This window comes from Pelophylax lessonae (genome assembly GCF_965119305.1).
Source record: "Pelophylax lessonae genome assembly, chromosome: 11".
In the NCBI taxonomy this organism is placed as follows: Eukaryota; Metazoa; Chordata; class Amphibia; order Anura; family Ranidae; genus Pelophylax; species Pelophylax lessonae.
The window spans coordinates 55,519,825-55,539,522 of NC_138778.1; the positions used below are offsets into that span (position 1 = coordinate 55,519,825).

At 41.7% G+C, this 19,698-nt stretch overlaps 1 long non-coding RNA gene across 1 annotated transcript; it reads left to right on the top strand.

The window, feature by feature from the left end:
* Window positions 1–1,037: 1,037 nt before the first annotated feature.
* LOC309566275 lies at window positions 1,038–13,962 on the top strand. Its single transcript, XR_014225860.1, has 2 exons — window positions 1,038–1,174; window positions 13,727–13,962. It is a non-coding gene; the product is annotated as an uncharacterized lncRNA (long non-coding RNA).
* Window positions 13,963–19,698: the final 5,736 nt, after the last annotated feature.

Below are 19,698 nucleotides of genomic sequence, written 5' to 3' on the forward strand. Positions count from 1 at the left end.
TCACTACAGTGCAGTTCACTGGTGTGCTCCAGTGAGGTACGATAAATCGCAGACATGTCGCATTTTATTGCACCTCACTGGATTGCACCACATGTCACCGCAAAGCAGCGCAACACTTTGTACTCTTTAGATAAAGTCCCCCCCCCCCCCCCACCAAAAAAAGGGAGCTGTGTGCTGCGGTAAAATGTGCATTATACCCTCCTCTGCCACTCTTCACTGCAGCCCAAAACAGAGCAAGTTGGTGTGCGGGCAAGTATGAATAGGCCCTAAATGTATATTTAAATCTAGTTACAAAGGTTCACAGCTGATTTCACTAAAATGTCACTGTAACGACACCCTGGGTATAAAAAGGGGTTACAGTCGTTTAGGACATTCCATTCCCAAACACAAAGGCAGCTACCGGACACTCCACTCAGCCGAACAAGAAACCCATACGAATAATCCCCCCCCCCCCCCCAAGTACGAGATGAGGCTCTGTATTGAGGGTCAAGCAGGAATCAGACTCTTTATTGAAAAGGAATACACGCTTTATATACACGTTAGAAGTAATGCAGTCACTACATGAACAATGACCCAAATCCAGCCCCCCCAATACACATTACTCTGAGTGTCAATACATCCCTTAGCAGATAACAGGTGAGTTCATTAGCACACTTAACAATAGGTGAATGGAAAGCCACCTCAGACAAGATTATCACAATTTACTTATTCAGACAAAAGTAACATTGTTAAGCAATAGACAGTCAGTCTCCACATTGAACATCCTGGAATGCCCATATTAGGAGTTGTACCTCCTGGTCATAGACCTTCTCACAATTACAGGAGATAAAATCTTCAAATTTCAAGAGAGACATCATTCCTGAACATCACTGTCCCATTTGGAGCAATCCAAACCATACTCTTAGTGCCCTCCAGTTTCTTGGTCACCCTGGTCTCTCCCGTCACAATCACTTTACATAATATGAAGTAAAATTCTGTGTTTTTTTTTTTTTTTTACTCTTTACTGATGCTGCTTTTTATGTATTCTTAGATACAGAGGACTTTCCTTTTTGCCCTGCCTTAAAGGATGGAGTTTTGGGACTTTGTAATGAAGACTGCCAGAATGATGCAGAGTGCCCAAACAGCACACGATGTTGTCCAAACAATTGCGGCACAACGAGCTGCACTGAAATGGGTAAGACAAATGTTTGCTTTAGCTTGATGTTAGTAGGATTGCTATGTTTGCTCCTGAGAACAATGTAGTATAAGGGACTAGTTTTCACTAAGCCAAAACTTTGGCAAAAAATTAGGACATTACATTAAATTTTGTTGTCCCATTATTTGTTATAATTTTTAAAAATCAATAAAAATGTTATAAAAAAAAAAAAAAAATTGGTGAAATGCTTTGGAGTCAATGTGGGTGATATAAGTAAAGTGTAAGTCCAGCCAAAACTTTTATTTTTTTAATGTTTGGAATGGAGTTAGAAAAAATGAGAACCCCTGTTGGATTTTCTGCTATCTGGAACTTCATTAGAGGGATTTCCCCATAAATTCTATCACAGGGACACCGGTTTCAGCAGACAGGAAATGGTGGAAATCGCCAACAGGGGCGCAGCCAGGAATAAAAAGCTGACCATGGCTCTAGCCCACCACCACTCCACTAAAGAAAATATTTGTTTCTCTTTTTGTGCTGTTGAAAATGTTTTCTTGCTTCCTGTCTGGTGAAACAATTGTCACTTTGGTGTAAATAAGTTGAAATCTCTCCCTAAGTGTCGGTTCACACATATGCAATGTCAGACATCACATGTGATTCGCACCGCACTGCTCTGCAAATTTTATGTGATGTCTGTGTGTTGCGAATTCAGCCATACAGATTGTATGGCTGAATTTGCATTGCATTCGGACCAGAGTCGCACAGGACCCTTTTTTTGGTCCGCATCGGAATCGGATCACATGGGTGTTCACAACTATGCGATCAGATTCATGTCTGAATTGACAGTTCGCACTGCGATATGTGAACTGATGGGGGGGGGGTGTTGTTAACTTTGTATTGACACCCTCAGCGATTCGCATATGGCAATGTAAACTGCCTGCGAGTCGAGTGCGATGTGGGGTTCCCACATAGCATATGTGTGAACTGGCACTAAAGCCTCATACACACTACTACCCCCAGCGGGTTGAACAAATACAAACTGACAGCTCAGCTTGGAGCTGCTGTACTAACAAGCAGATGTTAGTACATTGATCTCCTCTGCGGTGCTATTGTGTTCCGCCCCTTCCGCCAGAACACTCCAGTCAGCGCTCTCAGAGCACTGACGTGGAGCCAATCGGCAGACCTTTTTCAGTCATGACCCTTTGACAGAGGACAGCCGAACAATGGGCTTCTAACTATGGTTGCCATACATATGGGCCGAATATTGGCCAACTTCTATTGAACCAGCCAATACCGCCCAACATTTGGCCTGTGTATACGGTAAAGTAGTAAAACTCAGCAGGGTTCTAGTCCTGTCCAACTTTATGCAAAAGTAGCAAAAACCTTTTGGTTTCACATACAGATTTAAATCTGAACTCTAGACAAACAGATAAACACTTTGAATAAAATACATATATGGGAATTGTTTAAACTGCCAGAGGATTTGTTTTTCTGTCCCTCCAGCCCTGAGATTTACACAGCTCTGTCAGGCAGCGCAGCCCTGTCTGGCAGGGAAGAAGACCCAATTTTTTCTCTAGATTTTAAACATACTTGTCTCTTTTTCACCCCTACTGTTCTTCACTCTCCTCCCTCCTTGTATTAGCATGCTGCTTCTCCTTCCCCCAAATTGAGTTCTGCTGTATGGGGAACTGCAAGATACCATATCAAATTCCAGTACCTACACTACTTGCAATTAAAAAATGACATTTAACCACTTGTTTACTGGGGCAACTTTTAAACATTTTCACGCATGTTAAAATCCGTTTTTTTTTTTTTATTTGCTAGAAAACTACTTTAAACCCTAAGACAGTTATACATTTTATAAAATCAGAGACCTTGGAGAATAAAATTGAGTTTTACAAATTATCAAATTCATATATTCAGGACAAAATACACTAAAAATGGGTTTTAGTGCAAACAAACACCGTGTTATATCCATTTATTTGTAAAAATACAAAAGATAAGGGTTGCGTCAAATAAATAGATACCAAATATGCCAAGCATTAAAATTGCTTGCACTTTTGAAAAGAGAAAAAACTATGGTACCAGAAAATTCTCCATAGCTGATGCTTTAAAAGTGTTTAGAAGTTATTTGCTGGTTATCTGTTTAGAGTTAACTGTTAATGATGGCCCTGGAATCATTGCTCAAACTGACAGTCACAGCCGTACCAGACGGGTGGCACAATTGATGTTTATATACATGTGAATGCCCTTCTCTGCCTGTTTGCATTGGGGTGTGTACAGGGCCAACAGGAGTGCTTTTACATTTTTTTTTTTTTTTTACACATTTTTTTAACACTTTATTTTTTCCTTAATTTATTTTTTTGCTATCACAAGGGGACTAACAAGCAGGTTTGAGGTCCTCTTGATGGAGGCAGCAGGGGTATAATAGGCCCCCAATGTCTCCTTTTCCCTCCAATGCAGATGTTCAAGCACATATCATGCTTCAGAGCCCTGTGAAAGTGTTTACTTTTACCTGAAAGTCTTTCATAGGCTCTAAAAATCAACATCCAAGCTCATGGCAGCCACAGCCGCCATGAGCTGTGTAAACTTCTTGAATACCAGAACGTTTGGTAAACAGGGGTTCAACATATAATAATTAAAGTTTGAAAAATAAACGTTACTATGGCAGTTAATGGACAATTTGACTATAATTCCCAGTGCGAGCTGGGTATAAAGAGAAAGCAAGCTGTATTTTCACAGGCTGAATACTGAGGGATTTCTTTTTGCTGCAAGAAGATTGAGGTGTGCACATCACTGCTCCTATGTGCACATCAATCTGCTACAGGCCTGCGAATTTATGTTTAAGACTGGAATCGCTACCAGAAAGACTGAGCCCCAACGCTAGCCACCTTAAGAACTAGGGATCAAGGCTGCTCTTTCAGATACCTGCTTCACAAGAACTTTTCCTATTGTCCACCGTAAGAGGGACCTCTTTTTAAGGAGTCTTAAATGTAATCACTGCTATTCATATATAGTACACTCTAGAGCTGATATAGCCTACTGTTAACAGAGGAGTTATCGCAGTATTGATTATTATTGCTGTGACTGTTTTCTAATACCATTATTGGTGCTTATTGGTGATTTTGTGGATTATCAGGTCTTACTTTAATTTTAGCAGCATAGAACTCAATTATATGCTTCTGTAGCCTAGTGATCATATTGTCTAGTGAACGGTAATTGATCTAATCCTTTACTTACTCATTTATGTGCATACTGCTATTTACTGCAACCCGTGACAATAAGACACGTGGCCACTCACTAAAACTAGAGGAAAGGCGGTTTAACCTTAAAGTGCGTAAGGGGTTCTTCACTAAGAGCGGTAAGGATGTGGAATTCTCTTCCACAAGCAGTGGTATCAGCAGGGAGCATTGATAGTTTCAAAAAACTATTAGATGGACACCTTAAAGACCACAACATACAGGGGTATACAATGTACGGTTAAAACCGGACACACACACACATCATAGATTGAACTGGATGGACTGATGTCTTTTTTCAACCTCACTAACTATGTAACTATGTAACAATATATTGGGTTAATTTACCACTAACCAGTGTGATGTTTGCTTTTTGATACTGAACCTTAGTTGTGTTCAGGGTGTCTATATTTGTGCTCCCAGTAACAATGGAGTATCCATTTGCTTAAGCTGTCAGTGGACCTGTGTGTCAGTGGAGCTGAGGTTCTTCTCACAGTTGAGGCAGAAGAACAGAGGCTCTTGGTGATGTACCACTATATGACTATGTTCTTGTGTTTTAACCACTTAAGCCCCGGAAGATTTTACCCACTTCCTAACCAGGGCCTATTTTGCGATTCGGCACTGCGTGATTTTATTGGACAATTGCGCGGTCGTGCGATGCTGTACCCAAATGAAATTGACGTCCTTTTTTTCCCACAAACAGAGCTTTCTTTTGGTGGTATTTGATCACATGTGCGATTTTTTTTTTGATCATGCGCTATAAACAAAAAAATAGCGACAATTTCGCAAAAACAACAATATTTTTCAAATTCTTTTATATGAAATTCCCCCCCAAAAAAATGTAAAAATCAAAATTTTTTATTTTAGGCCAATTTTTTTTTTTTTACCATATGTTTGGTAAAAAAAAAAAAAAATCGCAAAAAGCGTATTTTGATTCCCATGCCCATGCCCAGAAGCTGTTTAGCAGTGAATGACATGCCTGCACCGGAACTGACGAGCGGGGCCAGTGCAGGCGCATTGACTCCTGAGAGCGATGACGTTCAGCTCCCAGGAGTCAACGCAAGCAGGAAGTGACGACGCAGGCCACAGCAGCAGAGGGAGGAAGTAGAAGGAAGGTAAGTATACTTTCTTCAAAAACAAAGTAAGTAAAGAAAAAAAAATCGTGACTATCCATTTGTTTTTTATGGGATTTAAAGCAAGCGGATGGCCCAAAGTTGTTTTTGAGGCCGGAACTCCGCTTTAACAACGCAAAAGCAGTCCTTTTAATTGCATATTATTTTTTTTGCAAATATTGTACAGTGGCTGGACAATATATCAGCAGATCAGTTAAGCCACAATTTAAGGTGAGATGATACAGATTTTATCTTCAAATAAACGAGAGTATTATCTGAGAGACAACAGCCACAAACAATATGGAGTGACGGAGCACTAGAATAGGTGACAAACTTGAAGGTGGATTTTCCTTACAATAAACTTTGAAATTTGGCTGCTGAGTTCCAGCTGTGGAAACACTGTGTGGCACATTTGCAGTGCCATAGCACTGGAATCAGGATTTACCCTGAAGAAAACATTTGAAATTTGACAGCTGAGGTCCAGCTTTGGAAATGTTGTGTGGCATCTTCACAGTGCTGAGCACTCTCTTCTAAGTGTGTCCACATCAGCCCTGTGCCACCTTATCTAATCTGTCACCCAGCTTGACTTTCCAGGCTGGAAGTTGTAGGAAGAGGCTTCCTATCCCAGATGAATGAGCTGACTGCTCACGGATTACATATGAAAAGTCCCATTTCTTCTTCCTATGTGAGTTGCTAATTTACAGGTATTTCTGTACTATTAATGCTGCACTCAGATTGCTTATACAAATTAGAGAATATTTGATCTTGGACAATAACCACAAATATATTTCATGACTGGACAGTATGTAAACAACTTAGTATGGCTGCAACGTAAGAGGAAGAAACAAAGCAGGTTTTACTTAGATATTAACAGTAGAGTGTAATATTTGAAAGACAATAGCCACAAATATTTTACAGTGGTTGAACAGTATATTAGGAGCTTGGAAAGACTGCAATGTAAAAGGGAGTAATGAAGCAGTTTTTATCTTAAAATAAGCAGAGCATATTATCTGGGAGACAATAGCCATAAATATTGCACATTGCTCCACTCTATATATACATAGACTACAGGGAGGATGTGGGGTTTCTAATATAGTGAAATACTACCTGGCAACACAGATTCTCTAAATAACCTTACTCCATGCGACCACTGACGTTCCGCTGTGGTTGCTCTTGAAGCTCCCCAATTGCGCTCCAATTCCTGTATCAGCCCTATTATGGCTCTCACATAGGCTTCGCCCTCCTGCCTTCATTCCCCTTATACTTCATAGCTTAAAACTTTGGGAGTCGGTCTATTACTCAGATAACCTAAAGTCACCTTTCCTTCCGTTCCTCCCTCTCTTCAACAACTCTTTATTTCTGGCGGGTTTCGAACAATCAGGATTGTTTTACAGGTGGTCCTCTCATGGATTCACAGAGGTCCACCACTTCCTTATGCCCCACACCGTCCCCACCTGCCCTCGTTCCATGAAACTTACGAGGGGCGCCTGCTAAGTTTTTTTGCTATGCCCAACTCTGCCACTGGGTGACCGCTCTGAGATGCAATTCTACTTGCCCCTTTTAAAAAATGGCCTTTGAACACACCTGCCTACACTCTCCCACCTTTTCAGACACCATCTCAGGGATCTACTCCTCCTTCAATGCCACTGACTCTTCAGCTGCTGCCTCCCATAAATCCCGGTGGGAATGTGACCTGGCAACCTCTATCAACCCTAAAGAGTGGAGTGAGGCCTGGTCCTTCATTGCAAAATGTTTTTTTAACACCTATCTGGAGGCTGCCGACACGGTCCCCCTAAGATGGTATTGGGTCCTGGCCTGTATAGCAAGTTCGAACCCATCCTATAGCAACAGGTGCCTTAGGGGCTGTGGCCAAGGAGGGGATGTTGTCTGTATCTGGTGGTTCTCCCCTCATCTAACGGGCTCTGGTCCAGGATTTTTGGGCTCCTCTATACCTTGTTCCATGTGCCCATTCGCACAGATGCTAAGCTGGCCTTACTATACTGCCTGATCCAGGGCCTGTTTTCCTATCAACAAAAGCTGGCGACTTACATGTTTATTGCTGCCAAATGTGCTATTGCCAGGGCCTAGAAGAAACCCTCTGTCCTGTTTGCTGCAGTGAAGAGAATTTTGACCAACCTTATGGTTAACAAAACAAATGTCTAGTATTCTACACAACTTTCACACCAAATTTCTTAAAGTATGGACACCATGGTGGTCTTATGCTCTCCCCACCCTGCATCCGACCAGTCTGAACCCAAGCCTGCAGGAACTCTAATCTCTGACCAAAAACCTTACCCCACCCAATTCCCAGGGTTTTGGAATGGGTGACTCATACTGTAATATCACAGATACTTTTTAATGGCACGCTGGAGCTGGTAGGGCCTCTGCACAGGCAATGTTGCGTTCCAGCACGTGGGAGTATCACAGATTAGGCGGTCAGCAGGCAGCCTGTATTGGCGCTGAATTTCTGCCAGGCGAACACTGGCTGGGTATGACTGCTTAAAGTGCTCACAAACCCTTCTGGCCTGGTGAAGGACCTCCTGGAAGCCAGGGTACTTACCAAGTAACCACTGCAACACCAGGTTTAAGACATGTGCCAAACAAGGTACAAGTGTGACTTTTCCCTGGTGAATGACAGGTAAGAAGTTAGTGTTGTTAAGTATTAAAAATATGCAGCATGTGCATCTACTCCTAACCCCTATTATATATCATTTTCTTTCACCACAAAAAATAAAACAAAAATGCAAAACAGTACCACATATGTAAATATATCACATAAAAACATATCACACATATGCACTCGAGGATTAGGCTCGATTCGAACAGAAGCCAGGAAATTAATCATGTTGGCAGGCCAGAGCTAGCATGTGACCTGTGCAGTACAGTCTAATGTGATGTTAAAGCTGAGAAAGAAACAGCAGGCATCTGAAAAAAAAAACCCTTAGGGGAAAAAGCACTTTGTGACCCACTTTCTATATAGAAGGGGGTCAATATAATCTGGTGAGTTCTCCTGGGTGTAGATGTTGTTGTGCACAAAAGAGGAAGTTGCTGGGAACTCAGAAGGAAAAGAGTGGTGTGGAGACACGGAGCATGAAAAGGCACAGAGTGTGTTAATTGAATAATCAAGCACGAAGCTCTTTAAAAAGAGACTTTGCACAATATATTTTTTTGCACATTAAATGCAAACTTTTGAATAATGCACCCGTAAATTGTAGAGTTTACTGTCTTTGCACAAAGCATTGAACACTTTCTTTTTTAGGCAAAACACTGGTGCACTTGTATATGTGTGATAATTTTTATGTGATAGGTTTACATATGTGGTACTGTTTTCCATTTTTGTTTTTATTTTTTGTGGTGAAAGGAAATTATATTTAATCAGAGTAAGGAGTAGATAATATAAGAATAAGAATAGTGCTGCAGATTTTGAGTGTTCAGTATTAGGCCCCTTTCACACAGGCGGACCGTTCAGATCCGCCTGTCAGTTTTTTTGGCGGATCTGAACGGTCACCCCATGCATCTCTATGGGGCATCGGATGTCAGCGGAGACATGTCCGCTGACATCCGATCTGATCCTTCAAATCTGGATGGATGGAAACCCTATTTTCCATCCGTCCAGCGGATGGGATCGGATGAGAACGGACAGACGGTTCGTTCCCATCCGATTCCCCTATAGAGATGCATGGAGGGTACAGATGTAGAATTAGCCAGCGGGGAGCAAGATTCAGAGGGCACAATTGGAGACATTAGCGGTAGGGTGTTCAGAGCTCCTAAACCCAAGGTGGGTATGGAGAAAAATCACAAGAGCAGCCTAAAAACAACATCAAACGAGGATATATGCAACCGGTCAAAATTACGAGGTTTGTATACCAATGCCAGAAGCCTGGCCAACAAGATGGGAAAGCTGGAGCTACTGATGTTTGAGGAGGACTTAGATTTCATGGGGATAACAGAGACTTGGATGGCGACCATTCAGGGGTATTCCCTTTATCGCAGGGATAGAGAAGGTAAAAAAGGGGGAGGAGTATGTCTGTATATTAAGAACAGTGTACAGGTAACTATGAGGGATGATATTAATAATGGAGCTATGGACGAGGCAGAATCCCTATGGTAGAACTTAAAAGGGAAGGCACTATGGGGAAGGTAATATTGGGCGTATGCTATAGGCCCCCCAACCAGAGGGAGGAGGGGGAGGTGGACCTCCTTTTACAGATAGGATTGGCAGTAAGGATGGGAAATGTCATTATAATGGGGGACTTTAATTATCCAGATATAGACTGGGCAGAAGGAACCGCACATTCATTCAAGGCTCGGCAGTTCCTAAATGTTTTGCAGGACAATTTTATGGGTCAGATGGTGAACGCACCGACAAGAAACAATGAGTTACTTGACCTACTGATTACTAACAATACAGACCTGATCACGGATATAGAAATATGGGGCAACTTAGGAAACAGTGACCATAGGTCAATTAGTTTCAGTATTAATCATAGTAATAGGAAACACAAGGGTAATTAGGACACCGAATTTCAAAAGAGCCAATTTCCCAAAACTGTGCTCTCTGCTAGAAAATATCAAATGGGATAGAACCCTAGGAACACGGAGGAAAAATGGGAGTGCTTCAAGAGCTTACTAAACAAAGGGATTGGCCAGTACATTCCAAAGGGAAATAAATTTAAAAGAGCAAAACTAAACCCTGGGTGGCTAAACTCCAACATAAAAATGCATATTAATACTAAAGAAAAGGCCTTCAAAAAATACAAGACTGAGGGGTCATTGGCAGCATTCAAGCATTACAAAGAGTGTAATAAGAAATATAAAGACGAAAGCAAGGCGGCTAAAATAGAGCACGAGAGACGTAAAGTGGAAGAGAGTAAAAAGAACCCCAAGAAATTCTTTAAGTATATAAACAGTAAGAAAGCGAGGCCAGAACACATTGGCCCCATAAAAGACGACAAGGGAAATATGGCCACAGAGGACAGAGAAAAGGCGGAAGTGTTAAATCATTTCTTTTCTTCAATCTTCACAAAAGAATAGGGGGGCTGCACTAACCCAGCTTGTAAGGCTAAACTAAATAATACACCTCAGGAAGTACCGCCATGGCTAACAGAAGATAGACTTAGAACCAAACTAGAGAATCTTAACATAAATAAATCACCGGGACCGGATGGCTTGCACCCGAGGGTTCTTAAACAGCTCAGCCAGGTGATTGCCAGACCATTATTCTTGATCTTTAAGGATAGTCTACAGACGGGTATGGTGCCAGCTGATTGGAAAAAAGCCAACGTGGTACCAATATTTAAAAAAGGGCCGAGATATATCCCGGGTAACTATAGGCCGGTCAGCCTAACATCAGTAGTCTGCGCGATTTTGGAGGGGATGTTAAGGGACTACATATAAGACTTTAGTAATGAAAACTGTATTATTAGTAGTAATCAGCATGGATTCATGAAAAATTGTTCTTGCCAAACCAATCTATTAACCTTCTACGATGAAGTGAGCTGCCATCTAGATAAAGGTAAGCCTGTAGATGTGGTGTATCTGGACTTTGCAAAGGCCTTTGACACCGTTCCCCACTAACGCTTACTCTACAAACTAAGGAAGGTAGGTATGGACCATAGGGTGAGTACCTGGATAGAGAACTGGCTCCAGGGGAGAGTCCAGAGGGTGGTGATTAATGGGGAGTACTCGGATTGGGCGGGTGTGGTAAGTGGGGTCCCCCAAAGTTCTGTCCTGGGGCCATTCCTGTTTAATTTATTCATAAATGATCTAGAGGAGGGGATATCTAGTACAATCTCAGTATTTGCGGATGATACTAAACTAAGCATGCCAATATCTTCTATGCAGGATGTGGAAACCTTACAAGCGGATCTGAACAAAATAATGGGGTGGGCAACTACATGGCAGATGAGGTTTAATGTTGAAAAATGTAAAGTAATGCACTTGGGCATCAGAAACACGAAAGCAAGCTACTCACTAGGGGGGGAACCTCTGGGTGAGTCTAGGATGGAAAAGGACCTGGGGGTACTGGTAGACAACAGGCTTGGCAGTGGCATGCAATGCCATGCCGCTGCAAGCAAAGCCAACAAAATACTGGCATGTATAAAAAAGGGGATTCATTACAGAAATAAAGAGATTATTCTCCCACCCTACAAGACTCTGGTCCGGCCACATCTGGAGTATGCTGTCCAGTTCTGGGCACCGATCCCCAGGAAGGATGTGCTGGAACAGGAGAGAGTCCAGAGAAGGGCAACAAAAATAATTAGGGGAATGGAGGGCATCGGCTATGAGGAAAGACTACAAGCGCTGAACTTTTTCTCTCTGGAGAAGAGACGCTTGAGGGGGGATATGATATCAATGTACAAATACTGTACTGGCGACCCTAGCATAAGGAACAAACTTTTTAGAGAAAGGGAATACAATAAGACACATGGCCACTCACTAAAACTGGAGGAAAAACGGTTTATCCTTAAAAAACGTAAGGGGTTCTTCACTGTCAGAGCAGTAAGGATGTGGAATTCTCTTCCACAAGCAGTCGTATCAGTAGGGAGCATTGATAGTTTCAATAAACTATTAGATGTGCACCTTAAAGACCACAACATACAGGGGTATACAATGTACAGTTAACAGCAAAGATACACATCATAGGCTGAACTGGATGGACTGGTGTCTTTATTCGACCTCACAAACGATGTAACAATCGGGACCTGACAGCTGTGTCTACGCACACAGCACGGAGAACAGCTGTCATCCTCCTGCTGAGTGGGGGATCGGCGGATCGATCCCCCGCTGAGAAAAATGGATTGAGCGGACTGTTTGAAAGAGCCCTAAGGCACAATTGTCTGGCTGCGGCAGCTGGTTTCAACAACAGGGTGCAGGTGCAATATTCACACCTTTAAGTTAGTGCTGTTGTCACACACAACCTTGCCTGGCTGAAGGTGGTGTGAGGTCAGCCACCCAGATAGCAAGGATAACTTGCCACAAGTTCTAGTTGACACTTTTCCAATTTGTAGCAATTTTGCGTGGCAAGTCTCTAGTAAGAGCAAAGTTGCAGTGGTGAGTCTACAGCAAGAGCTCTGCAAGTCTACAGCATGAAAATTCAGCAACCTCTGTGGCGGGATGACTTTTGCACAACACAACTGAACCAGAACTTGCAGCAGACTTTCAGAATGTTTGCAAAGAAAGTTGATCTAGAGTCATGCAATGTGGACTTGCTGCTCAACAAACCTGTGAAGCCTGGCAAGTCTAGCAATAGCTTACTAAGTCATTTACAAGCTTGCAGCACAATTGCTTGCTATCTGGGCACCTCTTGGTCTGATCCTGGAGAGCTACCAGAAGCTCTGGCCGAGTGTGACTCCCGTTTACCAGGCATGCCAGCTGCAAAATCTCATGGCAGTGTTTAGCCTGGGATGTTGCATAGGCTCTACAGTTCTTTGTGAAGACTGTTGGTTTCAAAAGTTTGGACGATGAGGTCACTGGGAGGGGTATAGGTGATTTTGCTGTCATCAAAGCTCAAGATATTGGGTGGCACCACAAGCTATGGGGGTGTGCCTCTTCCTGCATAATTCCTAGGGGTTTTCCCCTTCCAGTTTCCGAAACCTAACCTAACACTACCTGATCTGTCTGATACTAGCCAAATAAACAGGATGTGATGATAAATTCCCTATACCCAGGCAACAACAGCAATAAAGATTTGACAGATGTTTTAACTTTTCCACCCTCTATCGAAAAAAAAAAAAAAACTGTTCTGGATAGGGTTGCCCTATATAATAACAATTTTACATTTTTTTCTTTCAATTTGCACTCCAGCCCCTAACAGGATTAAAAGGTTGTACTACCAGCCAGTATATCACACAGGGCGAGAGAGCAGCTAACAAACAGTAGAGTGAAAAAAAACAGAAGCTGTTATTACATAATGGGAGCCAAGAGTTTTTTCTGCTTAAAACCTGCTCAACTACAACATGCTGAGGCAGAGGTTACAATAACATACAAACAAAATTCCACCATGGGTAGATGGCAGTTAAAATATTGGAGCACCAAAAAAGTCACTTTGACAGACAGGGTTTTAGATGTTTCTTACTCTGTATTGGGGTTATGTTAAGTTACTATTTACAGTAAGTTGGGTTCTAATTAAAAAAAAAAATGCACCACATGAAAACCAAATGTCAAAAATAATTTCTGATTGAGTCAATTGTGTATGTGTTGGCGGATTAGAAATAATTAATAGTTTGCTTTTTATTTTATAGTTATACCTGTAATGAAGAAGACAACGGAGTCTCCTGAAGCTACAAAAAATGAGACAATAGCCCAGCCTATTTCTTCTACAAACCAAACAGACCTTTCTGAAGACACAGCAAATGAGACATTAACTCAGTCTATTTCCCAAACACAACATGATCTTGGCAATTAACATTTTATTTCATTATATACTACATTACCATTTATTTTTGGTCCTATTAAAATGACTATATATTACGTGAAACTTTATTGGTTCTGGGTTAATGTTATTTTACATTTTGTGTTGTTTTTTTTTTTTACTACAAAGAAGTTATTCGGGTTCAGTGCTTTATCCTGGATACTGCCATCATCCCTCTAGATACTGTAGAGCAAAAAAGTTCCCCTGTGGGTGGGATTTTTGAGGCAGAAACCAGGACTTAGTCAATAGAGTAACAAGTTTTATTATTTAATGATTTTGTAGATAATTTATACAAAATAAATGATGGTACATATAGAAAAAACCACATGAAAATCTAAAAAACATGAGAAAAACATGGTCATAGATACGTCTCTGGTGAGGAGAACTGTCTGAGATATCTGGAAGGGACCAGACGCGTTTCGGTTTTGCCTTTTTCAATAGTCCAACAAAGAGAACCAGATCTCAGACAAAATGAAAGAGTTCTCGGTGTGACAAGCTGGAAAAGACCATGTGGAGAATTAAAATCCTATCGGGGTGTAGACCCATAATGCCAAAAGGCCACCAATTGATCTGTACTTGGTTATGGTTTTTTAAGAATCAGGGTATTTAAGAGAGTCCCCAGAAATCTGTTTCAAAGTGGTAAAGTACCAAGTAAGGGAATAGGGCACCCCCACTGAATGGTTCTGGTTCCCCAATCCTGTTTCACCACAAGGATCCCAGAAAAGGAGGTCCGTATTAAGGGGCGTCGTAATTGTTGATAGAGTGGTGCTTGTCTTCGCATTGCCCTTAATGTAGTAGAGTATGTAAGGCTTCTCCAGCACAGGGTCCACAATTAGGGCACGTGGTCTTACTGATCCATAGTAAAGGAGTAATGGCGTATAAAATCTATGCGTATAAAATCCTTATCTTGCAAACATTTAATTCAGGGTGTATCCAGGACACAATATGGTTAAAAAAAAAAAAAATAATAATAATAATAAATTAAAAACTAATTCCTTGACCAAAACGGAAAAAAAAATACTTTATAAAACATTTTAAATATAAAGTCTAAGTTTAGCAAAATAAAATAAACAAACAGAAGGGATATGACTTACAATGTGCTGCTGGGTCCTGGTTTAGGTGAATCTTTCTTCTCAAATCCTACCCCCACCATAATCTTCAGGTACAGTGGGGGTTAACCGAGGGACCTGTCATATGCACTTGTCAAGTGTGCAGGCTATGCCTGCCTTTCCCACCCATCTCCTCCATTCGTAGAAGCTGTAAGCAGGATACTCAACTCTGACTCACTAGCTACACATGCAGCTAGGGCCCCATCTACAAACAGGGCTTCCAGGGCTACTCCTATAGTATTCAATGCCCAAGCCCATGCAGGCCTTACGTGCACAATTGCTGGTCTGAATCCATCCTGCTGCATCCCCCTAATCATAGTCCAAATGAACCCCTTCTGCTCAAAGCAATTCTTACATAGGCCTGTGATTAGGGCTTTGGGAGTCAGACCAAACACCTAGGGCCTGTGTCACATGGGGGTTGACATCACCTAGTGCACTTGCCATGAGTGGGTTAACTCTCACCGCCAGGAAGGTGACTCCTTTTTCCTAAACACCACCTGCTCCTGACCCAATTTAGGTTTGTACAAATAAACTTCCAAAAAGAGTCCCTAATAAACAGGCAAAAAATTTGGGGGAGCATACCCATGTATTTCCAAAGCTGCTGCAGCTATGAACCAAAAGACATGTATATTAAAAAAGAATAGCGCGCAAATGCAAAAAAAATTACTACCAAATCTGAAGAGAGTCCATAAATAAAAATGGGGGTTTGGTCCCACCATATGGCCATATCGTGCTCAAGCCCACTACTGCGTCAAAGTACCCCATTATCAGTGGGTCCTACACTATCCATGAAAAAGAGCTGAATCCAGCCCTTCTAACCCTTGGAGATAACACTCCTTGCTGGGGAAGATGTGCAAATGCACTACAGGGGACTCCTCCCATATCCACTCGATGGTGGACACTGATTGAGTACAGGTGTGTGTGGGGGGTGGGGAGGGCTGCTCAACCTCGATAGTCTGGTCAGACCGAATACATAATAAACAGGCAAAAAATTTGGGGGAGCATACCCATGTATTTCCAAAGCTGCTGCAACTATGAACCAAAAGACATGTATATTAAAAAAGAATAGCGCGCAAATGCAAAAAAAATTACTACCAAATCTGAAGAGAGTCCATAAATAAAAATGGGGGTTTGGTCCCACCATATGGCCATATCGTGCTCAAGCCCACTACTGCGTCAAAGTACCCCATTATCAGTGGGTCCTACACTATCCATGAAAAAGAGCTGAATCCAGCCCTTCTAACCCTTGGAGATAACACTCCTTGCTGGGGAAGATGTGCAAATGCACTACAGGGGACTCCTCCCATATCCACTCGATGGTGGACACTGATTGAGTACAGGTGTGTGTGGGGGGTGGGGAGGGCTGCTCAACCTCGATAGTCTGGTCAGACCGAATACATAATAAACAGGCAAACATTTTTATTTATGGACTCTCTTCAGATTTGGTAGTAATTTCTTTTGCATTTGCGCGCTATTCTTTTTTAATATACATGTCTTTTGGTTCATAGCTGCAGCAGCTTTGGAAATACATGGGTATGCTCCCCCAAATTTTTTGCCTGTTTATTATGTATTCGGTCTGACCAGACTATCGAGGTTGAGCAGCCCTCCCCACCCCCCACATACACCTGTACTCAATCAGTGTCCACCATCAAATGGATATAGGAGGAGTCCCCTGTAGTGCATTTGCACATTTTTCCCAGCAAGGAGTGTTGTCTCCAAGGGTTAGAAGGGCTGGATTCATCTCTTTTTCATGGATAGTGTAGGACCCACTGATAATGGGGTACTTTGACGCAGTAGTGGGCTTGAGCACGATATGGCCATATGGTGGGACCAAACCCCCATTTTTATTTATGGACTCTCTTCAGATTTGGTAGTAATTTCTTTTGCATTTGCGCGCTATTCTTTTTTAATAAAAAGAGTGCCTACTGTTTCACATTTCTTATACTCCCACTTTTAGACAAGGCATAGGCATTAAAAGGCTTTTTTTTGAACTTTACTTAAATAACCAAAGAGAATACAAACAGTTCCACTGCATGAACATCATAAAAGATTATCCACATCCTGTGTATAATAATAATAAAGTCCCACCAACTGGAAAGGAGGGGGTGCTGTGGTGCTACTCACTAATCGGAGTTTCCATAGTTTCTGGTGGCTTCCCTACCCCAGGGGAAGTACTTCCTCTAAACACTCCATCCTTCCATCCTGCTGCAGACCAAAGACCAACATCTGCTCCACTTCACCCTATATAAAGGGACAGGGCTGGCCTAGTACAGAGAGCACACCTTCCAAAGGATAACATTATGATCACTGAGAATAAAAGTGCATAACATGGATCATCTTGTTAAAATGGCATCTGAGCGTAGGTGGGATATATGAGGCAGCAAGTGAATATGTTGTCTCTAAAGTCAATGTAGTGAAAGCAGAAAAGATGGGCAAGCATAAGGATTTGAGCGACTTTGACAAGTTGTAATGACTAGATGACTGGATCAGAGCCACTCCAAAAACTGCAGCTTGTGGTCCACCAAAAGTGGTCCAAGGAAGGAAAACTGGTGTCAAGGTTATGGGCAGCCAAGGGTCATTGATAAATGCGGGGAGCAAAGGCTGGTCCTCGCTGTCAGATCCAATAGAAAAACTACAGGTCAGGGTTCCCATGCTGATCTGTGTCCACAGCCAAAAGTAAAAGGGATAAATAACCTTGCGCTTATGGTGAATAAATAAATAAATATGGATAATGTGATAATGTGCAATATAGCTGATGCTGAAAAATAAAGTACTTGTGCCTTTACAGTGATAAAAACCAAAAGTGATCAGCGCTGCTATCTATGTGACAATTTCCCAAATTATTTGTATAATGTGCAACTATATAATAAATATATGTGCAAAATTAGCAATAATCCACATCAATAAATAAGCAATATGGATAAACCTGTGTGCAATACAAATATGCTTAAAAATAAATGAATTAATAAATAATCGTTAAGTGCATAAATGAATAGTCCTTAAATGCATATATCCAAGTGCTGTAGTGCTCCAATTGCTTGAGTTAAAGTGCTGGGGCTCCCCCTATGGTTCCCTACTCACCACAGGCAGATGGAAATCAAGCGTTGAATTGTATGTGATCTCCTGGTGTATGACCACAGATCCTGATAGGAGCAGCCTTTGGATATCAAATATTGAGAAAAATCCTTTGTACCAATAATTCATGGATCCAGGGTGTCCTCATAAAAATATAAAGCCATCCATGGTGAAGTATGTAATGATAATATTTTATTTAGATGAACAGAAACCTACCTACAGACATAAGCTTAAAATTTGCAAGACACGGCTCGGTGGTTAGCTGCTCTCGCAGCGTGTGCTCCACCGGTCGGATATGGCATAGTCGTGATGCGGGACGCTTCAGCCAATAGCTAGATGCGTTTCGCCCTCCTCCCCGGGCGTCATCTGTAGCTCCAGCGCTACAGATGATGCATAGATGTAATGGCTGCTCTAGTTTTCTTTTTTAAGCTTTCTCTCTTTTATTTTCCCATGGTGATCTTTCCAGTAAGTCTGACTGACTGATGGCAATCCATTCTTGCATAATCAATGCATGGAGTTTGTCGGAATTTGTCGTTTTCTTTTTGTTCACCCGCCTCTAGATGATTGATCACAAGTTCTCAATAGGATTAAGGTCTGGCGAGATTCCTAGCCACTTGGTTATCAGTTTTGCCTTATGGTAAGGTGCTCCATCATGCTGGAAAAGGCATTATTCCTCATCAAACTGTTCACGGGTGGTTGGGAGAAGTTCCTCTCAGAGAATGTTTTTGTACCATTCTTTATTAATGGCTGTGTTGTTTTGTGTGAGTGAGCCCCACACATGAATGACTGTAGAATGCTTTACTGTTGGTATGACACAAGACTGATGGTAGTGCTCAGCTTTTCTTCTCCAGACAAGGTTTTTTCCGGATGCCCAAAACAATCAAAAAGGGGATTCATCAGAGAAAATGACTTTACCATAGTCCTTTTTCCTGGAGAGAAGTGGCTTCTTTGCAGCCCTTCCTGACACTAGACCATCCTCCAAAAGTTTCCACCTCACTGTACGTGCAGATGCACTCACAACTGCCTGCTGCTCTTCCTGAGCAAGCTTTGTACTGGTGGTGTCCCGATCAAGCTGCTGAATCAACTGTAGGAGACAGTCCTGGCGCTTGCTAGACTTTCTTGGGTGCCCTGAAGCCTTCTTCACAAATGCAGTAGAAATGTTTTTTTCTGGGATTAAGTTTATTTTCATGGCAACAAGGGACTTTGCAATTAATTGCAATGCATCTGATCCCTTGTCATAACATTTTGGAATATATGCAAATTGCCATCACAAACACTAAGGCAGAAACCTTTGTAAAAATTAACATTTGTGTCATTCTCAAAACTTTTGGTCATGGCTGTACACCGGGGGGCATTGGGAACATAAAAACGTAAAAAAAAAAAAAAGAGTGGAACTCCGCTTTTACCTGCAGAGTTCCTTCAAACACTGTGTGCATGTTTACCTAGAATAATTGATGCTGGTTTAAAGGCAAAGGGTCGTCACACCAAATATTGTATGGATTTGGATTTCTCTTTAGTTCATTTACATTCCATTTTGGTACTTGATAAAAACAAACTTTAAACACTTCTTTTTTTGAAAGCATTCATAATTCACAGCATTTTTTCACACCTACCTAAA